We start from the raw sequence: 19,366 nt of genomic DNA, 5'->3' as shown, positions 1-19,366 counted from the left end.
TTGGGGATACATATTCTTCACGATGAAAGGGGTTTTCTTTTTTTTTGGCTTCGTTTGTTTTGGGTTCCATCGCGTTAAGTATTAATTGTGTCGTCAACCCGCCACCACCCGACACAGCCAACCAATTAGTTCGTTACTACTCCGGCCCGGCGGTGTGGTTGGAGAGTGAGCCTCGCTACGTTTACAATTTGTGTACCGCCACGCTCGGCTGCTAATAAACAAAACCCAAACGCCTTTATTCTGAACGTCCGCACTTTGACACCATTCACACGCGGTAAACATACGTTTAGCACGTGATAAACATACGTTTAGCACGTGATAAACATACGTTTAGCACGTGATAAACACACGTTTAGCACGTGATAAACATACGTTTAGCACGTGATAAACACACGTTTAGCACGTGATAAACATACGTTTAGCACGTGATAAACATACGTTTAGCACGTGATAAACATACGTTTAGCACGTGATAAACATACGTTTAGCACCTGATAAACATACGTTTAGCACGTGATAAACATACGTTTAGCACGTGATAAACATACGTTTAGCACCTGATAAACATACGTTGAGCACGTGATAAACATACGTTTAGCACCTGATAAACATACGTTGAGCACGTGATAAACATACGTTGAGCACGTGATAAACATACGTTTAGCACGTGATAAACATACGTTGAGCACCTGATAAACATACATTTATCACGTGATAAACATACGTTTAGCACGTGATGAACATACATTTATCACGCGGTAAACATACGTTTAGCACGTGATAAACATACATTTATCACGCGATAAACATACATTTAGCACGCGGTAAACATATGTTTAGCACGTGATAAACATACGTTTAGCACCTGATAAACATACGTTTAGCACGTGATAAACACACGTTTAGCACGTGATAAACACACGTTTAGCACGTGATAAACACGCGTTTAGCACGTGATAAACACACGTTTAGCACGTGATAAACACACGTTTAGCACGTGATAAACACACGTTTAGCACGTGATAAACACACGTTTAGCACGTGATAAACACACGTTTAGCACGTGATAAACATACGTTTAGCACGTGTGATAAACACACATTTAGCACGTGATAAACACACGTTTAGCACGTATGGGCTACCGTACCCCCTCCACTCCCCACCTTGTTGAATGTTGCTTCAATCGAGTGTACCCCCCCCCCCCTCGACACCCCCCTTGGCTGACCCCAACATGATGCTGGGAAATCAACGTGAATGGATTCACGAGCGTCAATATTTTAATCGATTTTGGCCATTTGGTGAGGTGTAACCCAGCTAAAACTCACGTAACTGTAAGCAAATAAATAAAAACTGGTTACTCTTGTAAATCGCGTCGTTTACGATCAATGCGTTTAGAAAGGTTTTTTTTACGTAACGTTCTATGCTATCGCGTGGATTAACATTTTATCGCAGTTATTCTATATTGGAGGATTCATACGTGCTTAGCCCCCCAATGACTCTCATGTAAGATATAATTGAACACGTTTATACATAACCTCACGTACCACCCCCCCTTAGGACATTGCCACATAACCCCAGCGGGTCGGCGTACCCCCGGTTTGAGATCCACTGTTAATGTATTGTAGTCTATAGTGTAGTGTATAGTAGTGTAGTGTATAGTGTAGTGTATAGTAGTGTATAGTGTAGTGTATAGTAGTGTAGTGTATAGTGTAGTGTATAGTAGTGTATAGTGTAGTGTATAGTAGTGTATAGTGTAGTGTATAGTAGTGTAGTGTATACTGTAGTGTATAGTAGTGTAGTGTATAGTGTAGTGTATAGTAGTGTAGTCTATAGTGTAGTGTATAGTAGTGTAGTGTATAGTGTAGTGTATAGTAGTGTATAGTGTAGTGTATACTGTAGTGTATAGTAGTGTAGTGTATACTGTAGTGTATCGTAGTGTATAGTGTAGTGTAAAGTAGTGTAGTCTATAGTGCAGTGAATAGTGTAGTGTGTAGTAGTGTAGTGTATGGTGTGGTGTATACTGTAGTGTATAGTAGTGTAGTGTATAGTAGTGTAGTCTAGAGTGTAGTGTATAGTAGTGTAGCGTATAGTGTAGTGTATAGTACTGTATAGTGTAGTGTATAGTAGTGTAGTGTATACTGTAGTGTACAGTAGTGTAGTGTATTGTAGTGCAGTGTATAGTGTAGTGTATAGTAGTGTAGTCTATAGTGTAGTGTATAGTAGTGTAGTGTATAGTGTGGTGTATGCTGTAGTGTATACTGTAGTGTATAGTAGTGTATAGTGTAGTGTATAGTAGTGTAGTGTATACTGTAGTGTATAGTAGTGTAGTGTATAGTAGTGTATTTCGATTTAAAGCTTTCGTGACTGCAGGGATTCATATTCTTGGTTCTTTCGGTAAAGTCACCACGTAGAAAGGAAATAATAAAATTAAAAAAATTCTCACGACGTTTCGATTGCAACACAAGCAATCGTCATCAGGTGTGAAAACCACAGCAAAGAAAATTTTTCAAAATTTTCTTGCTGTGGTCCCTGAGATCTTCCAGGTCTTCGATCCGACTCGAAGATCTCAGGGACCTCGTTGGAGAGTCAACGGGGGATCAGTGCCTGTGAAAACCGAGTGGCCTAACCCACCGAGTGCCACTGTGGGTCAGCACGCAGGGTCCCATCGTCCACTCGATGGTCGACGGGCGGTAAGTTGCAGGACACGAGACAGAGAGAGAGACAGAGAGAGCATGTGTCATTATATTTAACACGTAGGCTTTCGCGTGCAACGTTACCCTACGGAAGATGCGGTCATTATATTCGCCACTCGGGTCCATCCGTGTCTTAAGAGGCAGAGAGGCATTTCCTCCCAAAGAGCCTGCGGCCCGTTCACCGGCGCCGAGTCGAGCAAAGCCCCTGAATCTGCCCATGAGAAACACCCGCGTGGTGTGGGAACGGCGGCACAGTTCCGCCTTTGTGCCGAACGAATGGTGTTGAGACGATGCACTCCGTGAAGGTCATGGGGTGGTGCGCGCGGTGGGTGGGGTGGGGGTGGGTGGCGGGGGGAAGATTGTTGTTATTATAGTTGTTCAATCGTTGATGTGAAGCTTTCGTGACTGCAGGAATCCATACTCTTGAATTCTTTCGGAAAAAGTCACGTGGGTAGGAAAATTAAACGAAGCGCGACGTTTCGATCGCAACACAAGCGGTCGTCCTCAGGCGGGCAAAATCTCATCCAGCAGTGGAACTTGCTGGACCAGCGAGAGAGCTGTTACAACACGCGGCTATATATGCGGCGACGGGCAAACAAGCGGGGTCTCACACACACACATATACAGCCTCTTGTTGTAACAGCTCTCTCGCTGGTTCAGCAGTTCCACTGATGGATTATATTTTGTCCGCCTGGGGACGACCGCTTGTGTTGCGATCGAAACGTCGTGCTTTGTTTAATTTTCTACCCACGTGACTTTTACCGAAAGAACCAAAGAGTATTATAGTTTTTGATTTAAAGCTTTCGTGACTGCATGGATTCATATTCTTGGTTCTTTCGGTAAAGTCACGTAGAAGGGAAACAATAAAAAAATAAAAATATATAAAACAATAAAATTCTCACGACGTTTCGACTACAACACAAGCAATAATTTAATAACTGCCACTAACGTTAAAAATAACCGCCACTTTTTTCAAATTTTCTTGCTGTGGTTTTCACACCTGATGATGATTGCTTGTGTTGCAGTCGAAACGTCGTGAGAATTTTATTGTTTAATATATTTTTATTTTTTTATTGTTTCCCTTCTACGTGACTTTACCGAAAGAACCAAGAATAAGTATTACAGTTGTTGTTCTAGCTGGAGAGAGACGGAGATGCGAAGGAAGCGTTTCGTTTGCCACCTCTCAGCGTCGTTGCGAATCGTCCGCAGAGGAGAAAAGGAGGAGGAGGGGGAGGAGGAGGAGGAGAGGGAGGAGGAGGAGGAGGGGGAGGAGGAGGGGGAGGAGGAGGGGGAGCCTCAATGCCCGCACTTGAAGACAACGACCAAGAATGAGTAGGCTGGCTACCCTCTTCTATGTCGCTGCCTGATGCCGGCAGCAATGCTCAGGAACTCGATGCCAGTGGCGAGGTCCTCCAGCTGCTGCTGCTGCAGCTGCTGCTGCTGCAGCTGCTGCTGCTGCAGCTGCTGCTGCTGCAGCTGCTGCTGCTGCAGCTGCTGCTGCTGCAGCTGCTGCTGCTGCAGCTGCTGCTGCAGCTGCTGCTGCTGCTGCTGCTGCAGCTGCTGCTCCTGCAGCTGCTGCTGCAGCTGCTGCTGCTGCTGCTGCAGCTGCTGCAGCTGCTGCTGCTGCAGCTGCTGCTGCTGCAGCTGCTGCTGCTGCTGCAGCTGCTGCAGCTGCTGCTGCAGCTGCTGCTGCTGCTGCAGCTGCTGCAGCTGCTGCAGCTGCTGCTGCTGCAGCTGCTGCTGCTGGCTGGCCACGGGCGAGACGGCTTCAGCAGAGAGGGAAAGAGAGAAAGAGTCGAAGGAGCGCAGACCGCAGTGGGTTTACTGCGCGGTTCATGGTGTGGATTGCATGGCCACACTCACCTACGGTGGGAATCTACGCATCTCTACGGGCCGCTGGATGATGAACGGGTCTCTGTGTAGTCCTGTGCGTCTCTATGCATCTCTATGAGTCTCCATGGGTTCACCGCGTGGTCCATCGTGTGGGTGGCAAGGCCACAGTCGCGCACCTCGTGGCGCGTGTCTTTCACGTGTCTCCAATGCGTCTCCGTGTATCGCCATGAGTCTCTGTAGGTCCCCATGTGTCATCTGTGTGCGACTCTATGAGTCTCCGTGGCAAGGCCGTAGCCATGAAGTCAACATTGGGGGGGACCAAATCTTTCAGAGGGTACCCCCCCCCCCCCAGAATAAAATATCTAAATTTGAAAACGAATATGCTACCATTTTCCTGCCTAAAATATTTAAAAAATTTCACTAATACAGAGGATGGACTTTTAATTTATTTTTTTACAATAATGTCTGATAGTGTATTATTGTAATACATTGCTGTTTTTTATTTTTTACCTTTTCTTGTTTCATTGTATGCAATGGCAGAGATTATGGATTAACAAAGTACAACCATAACCACAATCACATAAACATAAATCTATTTTATAGGAAAACATTTTGGGGGGGGGCGAGATTTTGAGCATATTTGAATATTGTGTCCCCCCCAAATATATATTATGACGGCCTTGCTCCCTGGGTTTACTCTATGGCCCGTGGTCTCAGTTGTGTGGCCACAATCACAATGCTCTGGCGCGGGTGTTTCATTTCCTTTTCGCGAAGGGGATGTACGCATGGGTCTCTTAGTGAACGCCAAAGCCAGGCTGTGCGGTGTCTGGTGTCTCGGATTCGATCTTTTTTTTTTCTGGACGTTCGCGTTGTTCCGCTCTGCTCGCCAGGTAGGAGAGTGAGTGGAGGGGAGTGAGATGAGATGTAGGAGAGTGCGTGGAGGGGAGTGGAGTGAGATGAGAGGTAGGAGAGTGTGTGGAGGGGAGTGGAGTGAGATGAGAGGTAGGAGACTGAGTGGAGGGGAGTGAGATGAGAGGGGAGAGGTAGGAGAGTGCGTGGAGGGGAGTAGAGTGAGATGAGAGGGAGAGGTAGGAGAGTGAGTGGAGGGGAGTGGAGAGAGATGAGAGGGGAGAGGTAGGAGAGTGAGTGGAGGGGAGTGGAGAGAGATGAGAGATGAGAGGGGGGAGGTAGGAGAGTGAGTGGAGGGGAGTAGAGTGAGATGAGAGGGGAGAGGTAGGAGAGTGTGTGGAGGGGAGTGGAGTGAGATGAGAGGGGAGAGGTAGGAGAGTGAGTGGAGGGGAGTGGAGTGAGATGAGAGGGAGAGGTAGGAGAGTGAGTGGAGGGGAGTGAGATGAGAGGTAGGAGTGTGTGGAGGGGAGTGGAGTGAGATGAGAGGGAGAGGGAGGAGAGTGTGTGGAGGGGAGTGGAGTGAGACGAGAGGGAGAGGGAGGAGAGTGTGTGGAGGGGAGTGGAGTGAGATGAGAGGGAGAGGGAGGAGAGTGTGTGGAGGAGAGTGGAGAGAGATGAGAGGTAGGAGAGTGAGTGGAGGGGAGTGAGATGAGAGGTAGGGGAGTGTGTGGAGGGGAGTGAGATGAGAGGGGAGAGGCAGGGGAGTGTGTGGAGGGGAGTGGAGTGAGATGAGAGATGAGAGGGGGGAGGTAGGAGAGTGAGTGGAGGGCAGTGAGATGAGAGGGGAGAGGCCGGCAGGGCGAGGCCACGGGTAGTCTCTACTTTTCTCTCTTAAAACGCGTAACTTTCACATCTTTCCCTACTTTATTGACCCACCACTAGCACCCCCCCCCCACCTCTCTCATTGCGGTCCCTAATTGCCCCAACATTTATAACCGAGCTCGTTTCGCCGACCATTTACATCGCAATTCACGTAACTGCCCAGGGGAATCTACAGCCAGACTCTCCACAAACTACACAGCCAGTCGCGTGAACTGCGCGGTCTGTAACATTGACTGCGCTGCAAATGTTAAGACCAATAACACCGCTGATGCATAAATTATAGACCGTGCGTGTATACACACAACAGCTGTTAAGCGTATTATGTACTTGCACTACTTGCCTATGAGTCGGATGTCGCCAGACTTCACGACCTGAGCAAGTCTTGAGCCTGGGAAAGTGCTTCAACTGGGCGACCCCAACAATTTGAACACGCAGGTTGCCGTAGGGCTGGCCACACCACTGGCGGTGGGAATGCTCACCGCTGACGTCCACGTGGTGGGAAGTCAGCGGTGGACATTCTGTGTCGCAGTAGTAGTAGTAGTTAGTGGTGGCGGTATTAAATTAAAATAAACACTCTCCAATGCGCGACTGTGGATGACTCCGGTCATAACTATTCAAACGCCGCGATCCACCACTGCGAACGGAGACACTGCGGCTGCGGCGATGATGATGATGATGATGCAACTCCGCTGACGACCGGCGCGGTCGTCTTGCCTTGAGCATCACCTGAATGTGACATCGCAGTCGCAGCTCTGCATCTACGTCAGCCGTGCGAAACGACAGCACGAAGAAGTGGAAGCGGTGGTAGTTTGCTCATCGCTGCGACATTTGCTTCGCAAAGGCTGACTCCGCTGATGAGACCAAGAAGGTTGAAAGCGGCCCAGAGTTTTGCCTTGCCGAGACAAATGCCGCAGGGTGTGGTAACATTGGTCTGGAAAGCCGCTAGGCCGATGGGCTGAGATGTTAACTACCTCGCCTGGTACACAGGGGGTCGTGGGTCCGATCCCGACCCTGACGCCTGCTGTATATTTGGAGTTTGCGTGTCTCTCTCTCTCATCATCATCACGGTGGCTAGGAGATGTTAACTACCTCGCCTGGTACACAGGAGGTCGTGGGTTCGATCCCGACCCTGACGCCTGCTGTGTATTTGGAGTTTGCGGTGTCTCTCTCTCTCTCTCATCATCATCACGGTGACTAGGAGATGTTAACTACCTCGCCTGGTCTATAGGAGGTCGTGAGTTCGAGCCCGACCCTGACGCCTGCTGCTGTATATTTGGAGTTTCCGTGTCTCTCTCTCATCATCATCACGGTGGCTAGGAGATGTTAACTACCTCGCCTGGTATACAGGAAGTCGTGGGTTCGATCCTGACCCTGACACCTGCTGTATGTTTGGATATAAGAATAGTTTTTACCCTTTCTGGCAAAAAAAACATGCTAAGACGTTAAAACACCAAACAGAAACCAGAGGATGCCTTTTTTGGCTGTTTGAGACTAGGCTCTAAAGAAATCTATCCTCTGGTGTGGATCAATCAGTTTCAAAGAGAATGCATCATCATATACTAACAGAGCATGTTTTTTTGTTTGTATGTTCACCACAAGTATGAAGTGTGGTTATTGCAGACACGATTCCTTGCATAAGTTTTCTGTTTGGTGTCTAAACATCTGAACGCAACCGTTTTATTGCCAGAAAAGCAAAAAACCTATCTTTTTATTTTGATGCTGGCAAATGTAGATCCCATTATGCACATTTGGAGATTGCATTTGCCTGGTCTCTCACCGAGGTCGCGTGTATTTTTATCCGGGTCCTCCGGTTTTTCCATCCACATTTAGAATCAACGTGTGTTTAGTTTGGCTGCTATGAATTTCCACACGTGGTGGTAAACCACTTCGTAGAGCTATCATGTGCCGTGGTAAGCCACTTGTTGAGCCATCATGTGCCGTGGTAAGCCACTTGTTGAGCCATCATGTGCCGTGGTAAGCCACTTCATTGAGCCATCATGTGCCGTGGTAAGCCACTTGTTGAGCCATCATGTGCCGTGGTAAGCCACTTGTTGAGCCATCACGTGCCGTGGTAAGCCACTTGTTGAGCCATCATGTGTCCTGGTAAGCCACTTCGTTGAGCCATCATGTGCCGTGGTAAGCCACTTGTTGAGCCATCATGTGCCGTGATAAGCCACTTGTTGAGCCATCATGTGCCGTGGTAAGCCACTTGTTGAGCCATCATGTGCCGTGGTAAGCCACTTGTTGAGCTATCATGTGCCGTGGTAAGCCACTTGTTGAGCCATCATGTGCCGTGATAAGCCACTTCGTTGAGCCATCATGTGCCGTGGTAAGCCACTTGTTGAGCCATCATGTGCCGTGGTAAGCCACTTGTTGAGCCATCATGTGTCCTGGTAAGCCACTTGTTGAGCCATCATGTGTCCTGGTAAGCCACTTCGTTGAGCCATCATGTGCCGTGATGAGCCACTTGTTGAGCCATCATGTGCCGTGATAAGCCACTTCGTTGAGCTATCACGTGCCGTGGTAAGCCACTTGTTGAGCCATCATGTGCCGTGATAAGCCACTTGTTGAGCCATCACGTGCCGTGGTAAGCCACTTCGTTGAGCCATCATGTGCCGTGATAAGCCACTTGTTGAGCCATCACGTGCCGTGGTAAGCCACTTGTTGAGCCATCATGTGCCGTGGTAAGCCACTTGTTGAGCCATCATGTGCCGTGGTAAGCCACTTCGTTGAGCCATCATGTGCCGTGGTAAGCCACTTGTTGAGCCATCACGTGCCGTGGTAAGCCACTTGTTGAGCCATAATGTGCCGTGATAAGCCACTTGTTGAGCCATCACGTGCCGTGGTAAGCCACTTGTTGAGCCATCACGTGCCGTGGTAAGCCACTTGTTGAGCCATCATGTGCCGTGGTAAGTCACTTGTTGAGCCATCATGTGCCATGGTAAGCCACTTGTTGAGCCATCATGTGCCGTGATAAGCCACTTGTTGAGCCATCACGTGCCGTGGTAAGCCACTTGTTGAGCTATCATGTGCCGTGGTAAGCCACTTGTTGAGCCATCATGTGCCGTGATAAGCCACTTGTTGAGCCATCATGTGCCGTGATGAGCCACTTGTTGAGCCATCACGTGCCGTGGTAAGCCACTTGTTGAGCCATCATGTGCCGTGGTAAGCCACTTGTTGAGCCATCATGTGTCGTGGTAAGCCACTTGTTGAGCCATCATGTGCCGTGATAAGCCACTTGTTGAGCCATCATGTGCCGTGGTAAGCCACTTGTTGAGCCATCATGTGCCGTGGTAAGCCACTTGTTGAGCCATCATGTGTCGTGGTAAGCCACTTGTTGAGCCATCATGTGCCGTGGTAAGCCACTTGTTGAGCCATCATGTGCCGTGGTAAGCCACTTGTTGAGCCATCATGTGTCGTGGTAAGCCACTTGTTGAGCCATCATGTGCCGTGATAAGCCACTTGTTGAGCCATCACGTGCCGTGGTAAGCCACTTGTTGAGCCATCACGTGCCGTGGTAAGCCACTTGTTGAGCCATCATGTGCCGTGGTAAGTCACTTGTTGAGCCATCATGTGCCGTGGTAAGCCACTTGTTGAGCCATCATGCGCCGTGATCAGGTTGCTTCTGAAAGACAAGCTATATAGCTCAGTGAGGCCTTATCTGGTAATATATTTTTTTTAATAGTCAATTAGTAAATAGCATTCTTAGCTAGGTCGACGGAATGGAGTTCATGCAATTTGTAAACATCCAAGTGGAGTTACAGGCGCGGCCCCGCAAGTGCTCCTTCGCGCCCCTGCTGGTCAGGCTACTTGGCCTGCTCTTCCATGCGCGAGTTCAGGCGTCGTGGAGGTGGTGGGAGATGCCCACACTTCACGCTACCCAATGGGATTGACTGCATCACTGTGCTGGACACATTTTTACTGCTGGGGGGACAGAGGCCGAGTGAGGGTGAGCGTGGGGGGGGCGGGGGGTGCAATGCGCTTGCCCAGGATATCAACTGCCGCGTCGAGAAATCGAACCGAGTCGTGTTCATCATCATCATCATCGTGCCCACCACGGTGACAATCCAATCCCTCCCAGCGTCTTGATATTCAGTGCGAATTGACTCGACACCTGTGAGAAAAGAGCTTTGTAGCTCATCGGATTCCTCCGGAGATAAACACAGATTCTGATTCTGAATGTAATCCACGCTTCTGATGTACAAGACGTATCGAAGTAATTGTGTGCGCGCGTGTGTGCGTGTGTCTCTCTCTCTCTCTGGGTGCCGTACTAATATCCGCACGCGTGTGCGTGTGTGCGTGTGTGCGTGTGTGTGCGTGCGTGTGTGTGTGTGTGTGCGTGCGCGTGTGTGTGTGCGTGTGTGTGTGTGCGTTTGTGTGTGCGTATGAGTGTGTGTGCGTGTGTGCGTGTGTGTGTGTGCGTGTGTGTGTGCGTATGAGTGTGTGTGCGTGTGTGTGCGTGTGTGTGTGCGTGTGTGCGTGTGTGTGCGTGCGTGTGTGCGTGTGTGTGTGTTTACGTGTGTGTGCGTGCGTGTGTGCGTGTGTGTCCGTGTGTGCGTGTGTGTGCGTGTGTGTGTGTACGTGTGTGTGCGTGTGTACGTGTGTGTGCGTGCGTGTGTGCGTGTGTGTGTGTGTGCGTGGGTGTGCGTGTCGACTCAGCCTCAAATGAGTACCTGGTGCGGTGTGTAAGCATCGCCACTAGGGAGACAAAGGCGGTCGGGCGTGGTGCTGGCCACCCACCCCCTCGTGTACCGTTCCGGCCTTCATAGGTGCTCGCTAACAGCACTTGCCCCTACAGTCTGTTAAGGCTACACGGGGGATCTTTGTGTGTGTGTGAGTGTGCGTGTGTGCGTGTGTGTGTGCGTGTGTGTGTGTGCCTGTGAGTGTGTGCGTGTGTGTGTGTGTGCGTGCTGGAGTTGACTGGCGTGTTTGCTCGGAAAAAGTCCAAGGTTGAAAGAGGTTCAACTTTACAACTGGCGCAGTCTCACCGCCCGCCCGCCCGCCCGCCCGCCTACCCAGCCACTTCGCCCCCTCCTCCCCCCCCTCTCCTTCTCCCTCCCGCCACCTCCTCTGTTATTCCCTGTGGGGGTCTCCATTCAAAGGGAACGCGGGTGACGGTGGCGGGAGAAAACGAGTCATTAGAATCAGAACGTTTATTTACACGGGAGGAATCCGATGAGCTATAAAGCTGTTTTTTTTTTTAAATCGACGTCCAGTCGGGGCACGGGGTCAGAACGTTGCTACAACAACAACAGCAAACAACACAACAGCACGGGGTATAGGGAAGGTAAAAAATAACTTAACCAAAAAAATCAGTAGATAATACACTTTTTTTTTACACTCCCAGGCATTAACTTATTTTTCAGAAGCGACCTGGCCACGAATGAAAGCTCCACAAAGTGGCTCGTCGCGTGGAGATTTATAGCGGCAAACTAATCTCGATGCACGTTTCTAAACGTGGAGGGAAAAAACAGAGGACTCGGATAGTTAAACATCCACGCGATCCACGGTGAGAGAGAGAGACGCGAACTTCAAATATGAGCTGAACGACGCACGGAAGAGTCGCGTAGCCCGCGCTGATTTTGTGGGACGGTTCCCGTTTGTCGTGTCTCTGTCTCTCTCTGTCTCTATCTGTCTCTCTGTGTCTGTCTCTCTCTGTGTCTCTCTCTCTGTCTGTCTCTGTCTCTCTGTATCTGTCTCTCTCTGTCTCTATCTCTTTGTATCTCTCTGTGTCTCTGTCTCAGTCTCTGTCTCGCTGTCTCTCTCTGTCTCTCTCTGCGTATCTCTGTCTCTCTCTCTGCCTCTCGCTCGCTCGATCACAGACCGACGACGTCGCCTCCAACGGAACTGCCCCCCCCCCCCCCCCCCCGTTACATCCCCAGAAAGACAGATAGAGACAGAGAGACAGAGAGAGACAGAGAGAAAGAGAGACAGAGAGACAGAGAAAGAGACAGACAGTGAGACAGAAAGAGATACAGAGAGAGAAACAGAGAGAGACAGACAGAGAGAGACAGAGAGAGAGAGACAGAGAGAGACAGAGAGAGACACAGATAGAGACAGAGAGAGACAGAGAGAGAGACAGAGAGAAAGAGAGACAGAGAGACAGAGAGACACAGAGAGACACAGAGAGACAGAGAGAGACATAAAGAGAGCAGAGAGACAGAGACACACAGAGAGAGACATAGAGAGACAGAGCGACAGAGAGAGAGACAGAGAGACAGAGAGAGACAGAGCGAGACAGAGAGACAGAGAGAGACAGAGAGAGAGACAGAGAGACAGAGAGAGACAGAGAGACAGAGAGAGACAGAGAGACAGAGAGAGACAGAGCGAGACAGAGAGACAGAGAGAGACAGAGAGAGAGACAGAGAGACAGAGAGAGACAGAGAGACAGAGAGAGACAGAGAGACACAGAGAGAGACATAGAGAGACAGAGAGACAGAGAGACAGAGAGAGAGACAGAGAGAGACATAGAGAGAGACAGAGAGACAGAGAGAGACAGAGAGACAGAGGTGTCAGGTCGCGCTCATTACACGCGCGGTACTCGCTACAGATGAACCACACAGCGAGACAGAGAGAGACATAGAGAGAGACATAGAGAGACAGAGAGACACAGCGAGAGACAGAGAGACAGAGAGAGACATAGAGAGAGACATAGAGAGACAGAGAGACACAGCGAGAGACAGAGAGACAGAGAGAGACATAGAGAGAGACATAGAGAGAGAGAGTGACAGAGACAGAGGTGTCAGGTCGCGCTCATTACACGCGCGGTACTCGCTACAAATGAACCACAGCGAGAGCTCGCCCACGGATCTCGTCGAAGAGCGATGAACCATCGCCACGCCAACTCCGCTTCATCCTCGCAGCGGCTGCGGCAGGGGCTGGCCGCGAACCGTCGAACAAAGGCGGCGGTCGTCGCGCGGCGCTTTCAGGCGCGCTTCCGCGGCCGTCTGGAACGCTCTTCCATCCGATGTTCGGACGCCGCTGGAGCTGCGCGCTTTTAAATTTGTTTAGAACTGCTGTTTATGTTGTCCATCACCCCGCACCTACGATTGGCTACGTTTGGCTACGTACGGTGCGACAGAAGTTCAACATACACACATACATACTACACTACTATATACTACACTAGTACGGGAAACTATACACTACATACACTATACTATACACACTACAATGCTGTTTACTGTACTACGCTACACTACTACACGATACACATCATTACTACACAACTATACACTACACTATACACTACTTTACACTACAACACCACACTGACATTGACAACTCATTTAGAACTGGCATTCCCCCCCCCCCCCCGGCACCTACGATTATCCACGTTTGTCTAGGTACGGTGCGATAGAAGTTCAACACACAACTACGCTCAGTGTATAGATGCGCGTGCTACGCAATTCGACATCGTCATCATCGTCATCATCGTCGTCAAGATAAAACAACCCTGGGTTTGTGGCGGCGTGCGGGGAGCTACGATCTGCGGTGACCTCGGCTGAGCCGGTCCTGAGCCTCCCCTAGGTCGGCTCAGCCTCAATTGAGTACCTGGTGCGGTGTGTAGTAAACATCGCCACCGGGGAGACAAAGGTGGCAGGGAGTGGTGCTGTCCACCCATACCCCCTCGACTGCCATGCCGGCCTTCATAGGTGGTGCTTCGCTAACAGCGCTTGCCCAAATAATCTGTTCAAGGCTATATGGGTGATCTTTGTCTGTGTGTGTCCGCGTGTGCGTGTAGCAGGTAGGGGAGCGGTAGTGTAGGGGTTAGCGCTACGCTGCGCTATGAACCCGGCGACCCGGGTTCGATTCTCAATCACGGCCAACACCACAGTGACGATTATCTGAACCGGTCCTGGGCGTCCCCTAGGTCGACTCGGCCTCAAATGAGACGGAGTTCAGTAGGAGATGGATCGTGTTCACGTGCACGCGTGGTGTAGACGGGGTTCAGTAGGAGATGGATCGTGTTCACGTGCACGCGTGGTGTAGACGGGCCTCAGCAGGAGATGGATCGTGTTCACGTGCACGCGTGGAGTAGACGAGGCTAAGTAGGAGACGTGGATCCCACCTCAACCCGACGCAGGCAATGAGCAAGGTTTGTCGCGTCGTTAACTCGAATTGTAAATGTCGTTGTGGGTTTACTCTCTCTCCAACACACCGGCGGTGCTGAAGCAGTGAATAATTGGCACGTTTTGTTAACGAAGGCGAGATGTTAACTACCTCGCCTGGTATGCAGGAGGTCGTGGGTTCAACCCCGACCCTGACGCCTGCTGCTGTATATTTGAGGTTTGCGTGTTCTCTCTCTCCCCGTGGTCGCGTGGATTTTTCTCCGGGTCCTCCGGTTTTTCCCTCCACGTTTAGAATCAACATCACCACGCGTTTAGAGTATTTGGCTGCTTTAAATGTCCACGTGACAATAAGCCACTTCATTGAGCTATCATTTGTGGCCAGGTGGCTTCTGAAATGAAGCTATATAATATATAACCAGAGATGGGGTGTTTTTGTGTTTGTTTGTTTTTTTCTTGTTCTAACGGCGCAGAACAATCACGAGGAGCTCTTCTGGACAAGCAAGTGGGTCACCAGAACGTAAAGCCTCGCGTTCCGTCTTGGAGAACGGCGCGCCAGTCGAGTGAAAGGGGTTTCAATCGACGCCGGTTGTCCCGCGGATCACGCCCGCCGATATCCCGCACTGAGCGTTCGGCACCCTCGTCTGCGCGGTGACATCCAGCGCTCGACGCTGTTTCATAACGCACACATATTATTCCGGTGCGTATGGTGAGCGGTGGTTGTGTTGAACTTCTGTCACACCGCGCGGAGGCAACCGTGACCGATCGTCGCTTTGCTTGGGGGAAGGACAACAAATTTAACGCGAGCAGTTCTTGATGAGTTGTCAAAGTCAGTATGGCGTTGTGGTGTGAAGTGGAGTATAGTGTAGTAGTGTAGCGTGTATTGTAGTGTCGTGTGTATAGTTGTGTAGTAGTGTAGTGTGTATAGTGTAGTAGTGTAGTGTGTATTGTAGTGGCGTGTGCATAGTGTAGTGTACAGTTGTGTAGTGGTGTAGTGTATATTGTAGTGGCGTGTGTATAGTGTATGGTTGTGTAGCAGTGTAGTGTGTATAGTGTAGTAGTGTAGTGTGTATTGTAGTGGCGTGTGTATAGTGTATGGTTGTGTAGCAGTGTAGTGTGTATAGTGTAGTAGTGTAGTGTGTATTGTAGTGGCGTGTGTATAGTGTATGGTTGTGTAGTAGTGTAATGTGTATAGTGTAGTAGTGTAGTGTGTATTGTAGTGGCGTGTGTATAGTGTATAGTTGTGTAGTAGTGTAGTGTGTATAGTGTAGTAGTGTAGCGTGTATTGTAGTGGCGTGTGTATAGTCTATAGTTGTGTAGTAGTGTAGTGTGTATAGTGTAGTAGTGTAGTGTGTATTGTAGTGGCGTGTGCATAGTGTAGTGTACAGTTGTGTAGTAGTGTAGCGTGTATTGTAGTGGCGTGTGTATAGTGTATGGTTGTGTAGTAGTGCTGTGTATAGTGTAGTAGTGTAGTGTGTATTGTAGTGGCGTGTGCATAGTGTAGTGTACAGTTGTGTAGTAGTGTAGTGTGTATTGTAGTGGCGTGTGCATAGTGTAGTGTATAGTTGTGTAGTGGTGCTGTGTATAGTGTAGTAGTGTCGTGTGTATTGTAGTGGCGTGTGTATAGTTGTGTAGTAGTGATGTGTATAGTGTAGTAGTGTAGTGTGTATAGTAGTGTTGTGTGCATAGTGTATGGTTGTGTAGTAGTGCTGTGTATAGTGTAGTAGTGTAGCGTGTATTGTAGTGGCGTGTGTATAGTGTATAGTTGTGTAGTAGTGCTGTGTATAGTGTAGTAGTGTCGTGTGTATTGTAGTGGCGTGTGTATAGTGTATAGTTGTGTAGTAGTGATGTGTATAGTATAGTGTATAGTTGTGTAGTAGTGCTGTGTATAGTGTAGTAGTGTAGTACAGTAAACAGTATTGTAGTGTGCATAGTATAGTGTATGTAGTGTATTGTATACCGTACTAGTGTAGTATTTAGTAGTGTAGTAGTGTGTGTGTGTGTTGAACTTCTGTCGCACCGTACGTAGCTGACAGTGGTAGGGTGAAGGACAACACACTAAACACTCAAAGCAGTTCTAAAGAAATTAGTTTTGAGTCCAGTTTTAAAAGTGCAAAGCTTCAGTCTCTTCCGAATATCGGAAGGAAGAGCGTTCCAGACGGCCGCTGAAGCGACCATCTTTGTTCGATGTTGAACTTCTGTGAGATTACTGTATAGTCAATGTAGGCTCCTTTCTCAATCTACTGCTGGATAGTGACATTTCCACACCGTGCCGGTAAGGGGGGGGGTAGTTGTGTTGTTGTTTGACCATACTTCACCACGCTGGTCAATGCGGATTGGTGAAGCACAGAACAAGATTGTATTTTCTTTGACAACAACCACCACGTTATTCAGCAATGGAACTCAACCACTACAATGTGGCTTAGATTCTCACCCGGCGAGACCGACAGCCGCATTCCAATGGGCAATGTTTAGTCATCGTTTAAAACTCACAATTATTTGTACGCGCAACATTAAACCGCGTAGCTACACGAGCTGTCGCGCAGCCTGTTACACGGAAGGTGTTTGATTGCCATCATCAGCAGCAGCAGCATCAGCAGCAGCGGCGGCGGCAGCCAGGGTCACTCCACTGCTGGATGAAGCCACACCAACGCAATAATCGCAGTGGACGGAAAAACTGGTTTCTCTCCCTCTCTCTCTCTCTCTATCTCTGTCCCGTCGACCAGATCACCAGATCCCGGAGCGTTTTTAAAATAAAAAAAATTACGAAGTTCGATGACATCTTAAAATAGCCCCGATGCAATACAAACGTTGCTGGGATTATTGATCTCCGTGTCAGCAAAAAAAAAAAATCGAGTTGCGTCGTGAGCGACGCTCGCACGCAAAGGACGTTGGGACTCCAGCAACGGGAGCGGTGGCGCCGCGGTTAGCGCACCGCGCTGCGAAGGCCCGGGGGGCGAACCGTCTTTGATTCCCGCTCGCACAGCCAACATCGTTGGCGGATATCTGAACCAGTCCTGGCTCCTACCCCCCCACCCCACCACCTCCCCCACTAGGTCGACTCAGCCTTAAATGAGTACCCGTGTGCGGAGCGTAAGCAGCAACGCTGGGAAGACAAAGGCGGCTGGGAGTGGTTCTTGCCATGGCACCTGGATAGGTGCTCACGAACAGAACTCGCAACAAGAGTTTGTTCGAGGCTACATGGGGGATCTTTACCTTTGTCTCGTCTGTGACGTGCATTGTGTGCGAACCTGTCACAATACTGAGCTCGTTCTAGTGATGGATGCTGTGGCTGGACTTGCGTTACACATTCAAAACAACTCAACACAATCCTCAGTACAAATCTCAAGTATTGTTGTTGTTGTTGTGATCACACACATGATTAACATTATTATTATTATTTAAAGCTTCCGTGACTGCAGGGATTCATATTCTTGGTTCTTTCGGTAAAGTCACGTAGAAGGGAAACAATATTGTTTTATATTTTTATTATTTTATTGTTTCCCTTCTACGTGACTTTACCGAAAGAACCAAGAATAATATTATTATTATTATAACACGACGCAACGTGATGTTGCAACGCGTACGTTCACGCTCTAATCACGGCAATTATTTGAAATGTGTGTTAAATGACGAATCGCGGTTGTTATTTTCCAGCTGAATATGATATGAAATACACCGCTTTGAATCGTGATGAAATTTTGTTGTTTTGACTTCAGTTCGAGCGTGAGTATGATGTGCGATTGAGTGCTGGGTGCATTTCGATTTGCTCCACGGATGATGAGCCAGTTGCCCGGCAATGTTCTCGGGGAAGTCCGTGGTGTTGCTTGGACAGCGGCGGCAGCAGCGGCGGGATCATCAACACGCACACACGCCAACGTTTCAGACGACGAGTACGACAGGCTCCCTGAGTAATGTGTCACGACTAATAAACCGCACGACTAGCACTAACGCACTTTTTATTTTATTTTAACCAGGCAAGACCCCCCCCCACTGAGCTGTGTAGCTGTTTTTTTTTTCTTTCAGAAGCGACCTGACCACAAATGATAGCTCGCATCATCACGTGCAAATGTCTGGCAGCAGCCAAATACTCTAAGCGCGTGGTGATGTTGATTCAAAATGTGGAGGGGGAAACCTGGAGGGAACCCGGAGATAGATCCACGCAAACTCCAAATACACAGCAGGCGTCAGGGTCGGGATGTAACCCACGACCTCCTGTATACCAGGCGAGGTAGTTAACATCTCCTCGCCACCACGGCACCCCTGTGTGGTCCAACGATGTGTTGAACGGTCGTGAACGAAAAAAAAACGCATCCGTATGAGAACAAGCAGCTTCAGAAGAACCTGGACGACCCGGGTTCGATTCGCGTTCAGGGCCAACACCAGTGACGATTATGTGAACCGGTCCTGGGCCTCCGCTTAGGGTCGACCCGGCCTCGAGTGAGTTCCCGGTGCGGTGTGCAAAACATCGCCACTGGGGAGACAAAGGCGGCCGGGCGTGGTGCTGGCCACCCACACCCTCGTGTGCCGTGCCGGCCTTCATAGGTGATACCCCCTAACAGCGCTTGCCCCAAGAGTCTTTGTATATTGTTTAGTCTAACAGTGGCATGAAACACACGACGCGAATCCAAAACGACAGCGCACACGTGTGCGGTGTGGGGTGGGTGGACAAGAGGCGCTAGTAACACACCGAGACGGTGAGGTACGGGTGCACAGTAAGCGCTCTGCTTTTTGACGGAGCGATGTTGAATTCAACTCGTGGGCGGGCGCCACACGGTGGATCAGTCGCTTCGCGAGTCTGAGAAGTGGTAGCGACGGATATTGGAGGGTGGGGAGGAGAGGTGGGGGGGGAGGATTTCATCCAGCGGTGTGTAGATCACGGCTGATCTCAGTATTCTCACTCGAACTAATATTACATTCACGCAAATATAACAACAACAAAAGAAGGATGTTAGATTATATTTTGGAGGACACAAAAAAAAACAAAGAGCACCAATCAATCACTGTGCTTGTGCCAGGCTACTAGGTGCACCCTGGTGA

General features: G+C 49.4%; 1 protein-coding gene across 1 annotated transcript in view; it reads right to left on the bottom strand.

The window, feature by feature from the left end:
* Positions 1-19,366, bottom strand: part of LOC116942839 (homeobox protein CDX-1-like) — a 42,683-nt gene that overhangs the window by 17,712 nt on the left and 5,605 nt on the right. The window lies entirely within an intron of this gene.

This window comes from Petromyzon marinus, chromosome 16 (genome assembly GCF_048934315.1).
Source record: "Petromyzon marinus isolate PM22_M1 ecotype Great Lakes invasive population chromosome 16, UKy_Petmar_22M1.pri1.0, whole genome shotgun sequence".
Classification (NCBI taxonomy): Eukaryota; Metazoa; Chordata; class Hyperoartia; order Petromyzontiformes; family Petromyzontidae; genus Petromyzon; species Petromyzon marinus.
This window is presented reverse-complemented; position numbering and strand designations above follow the sequence as displayed.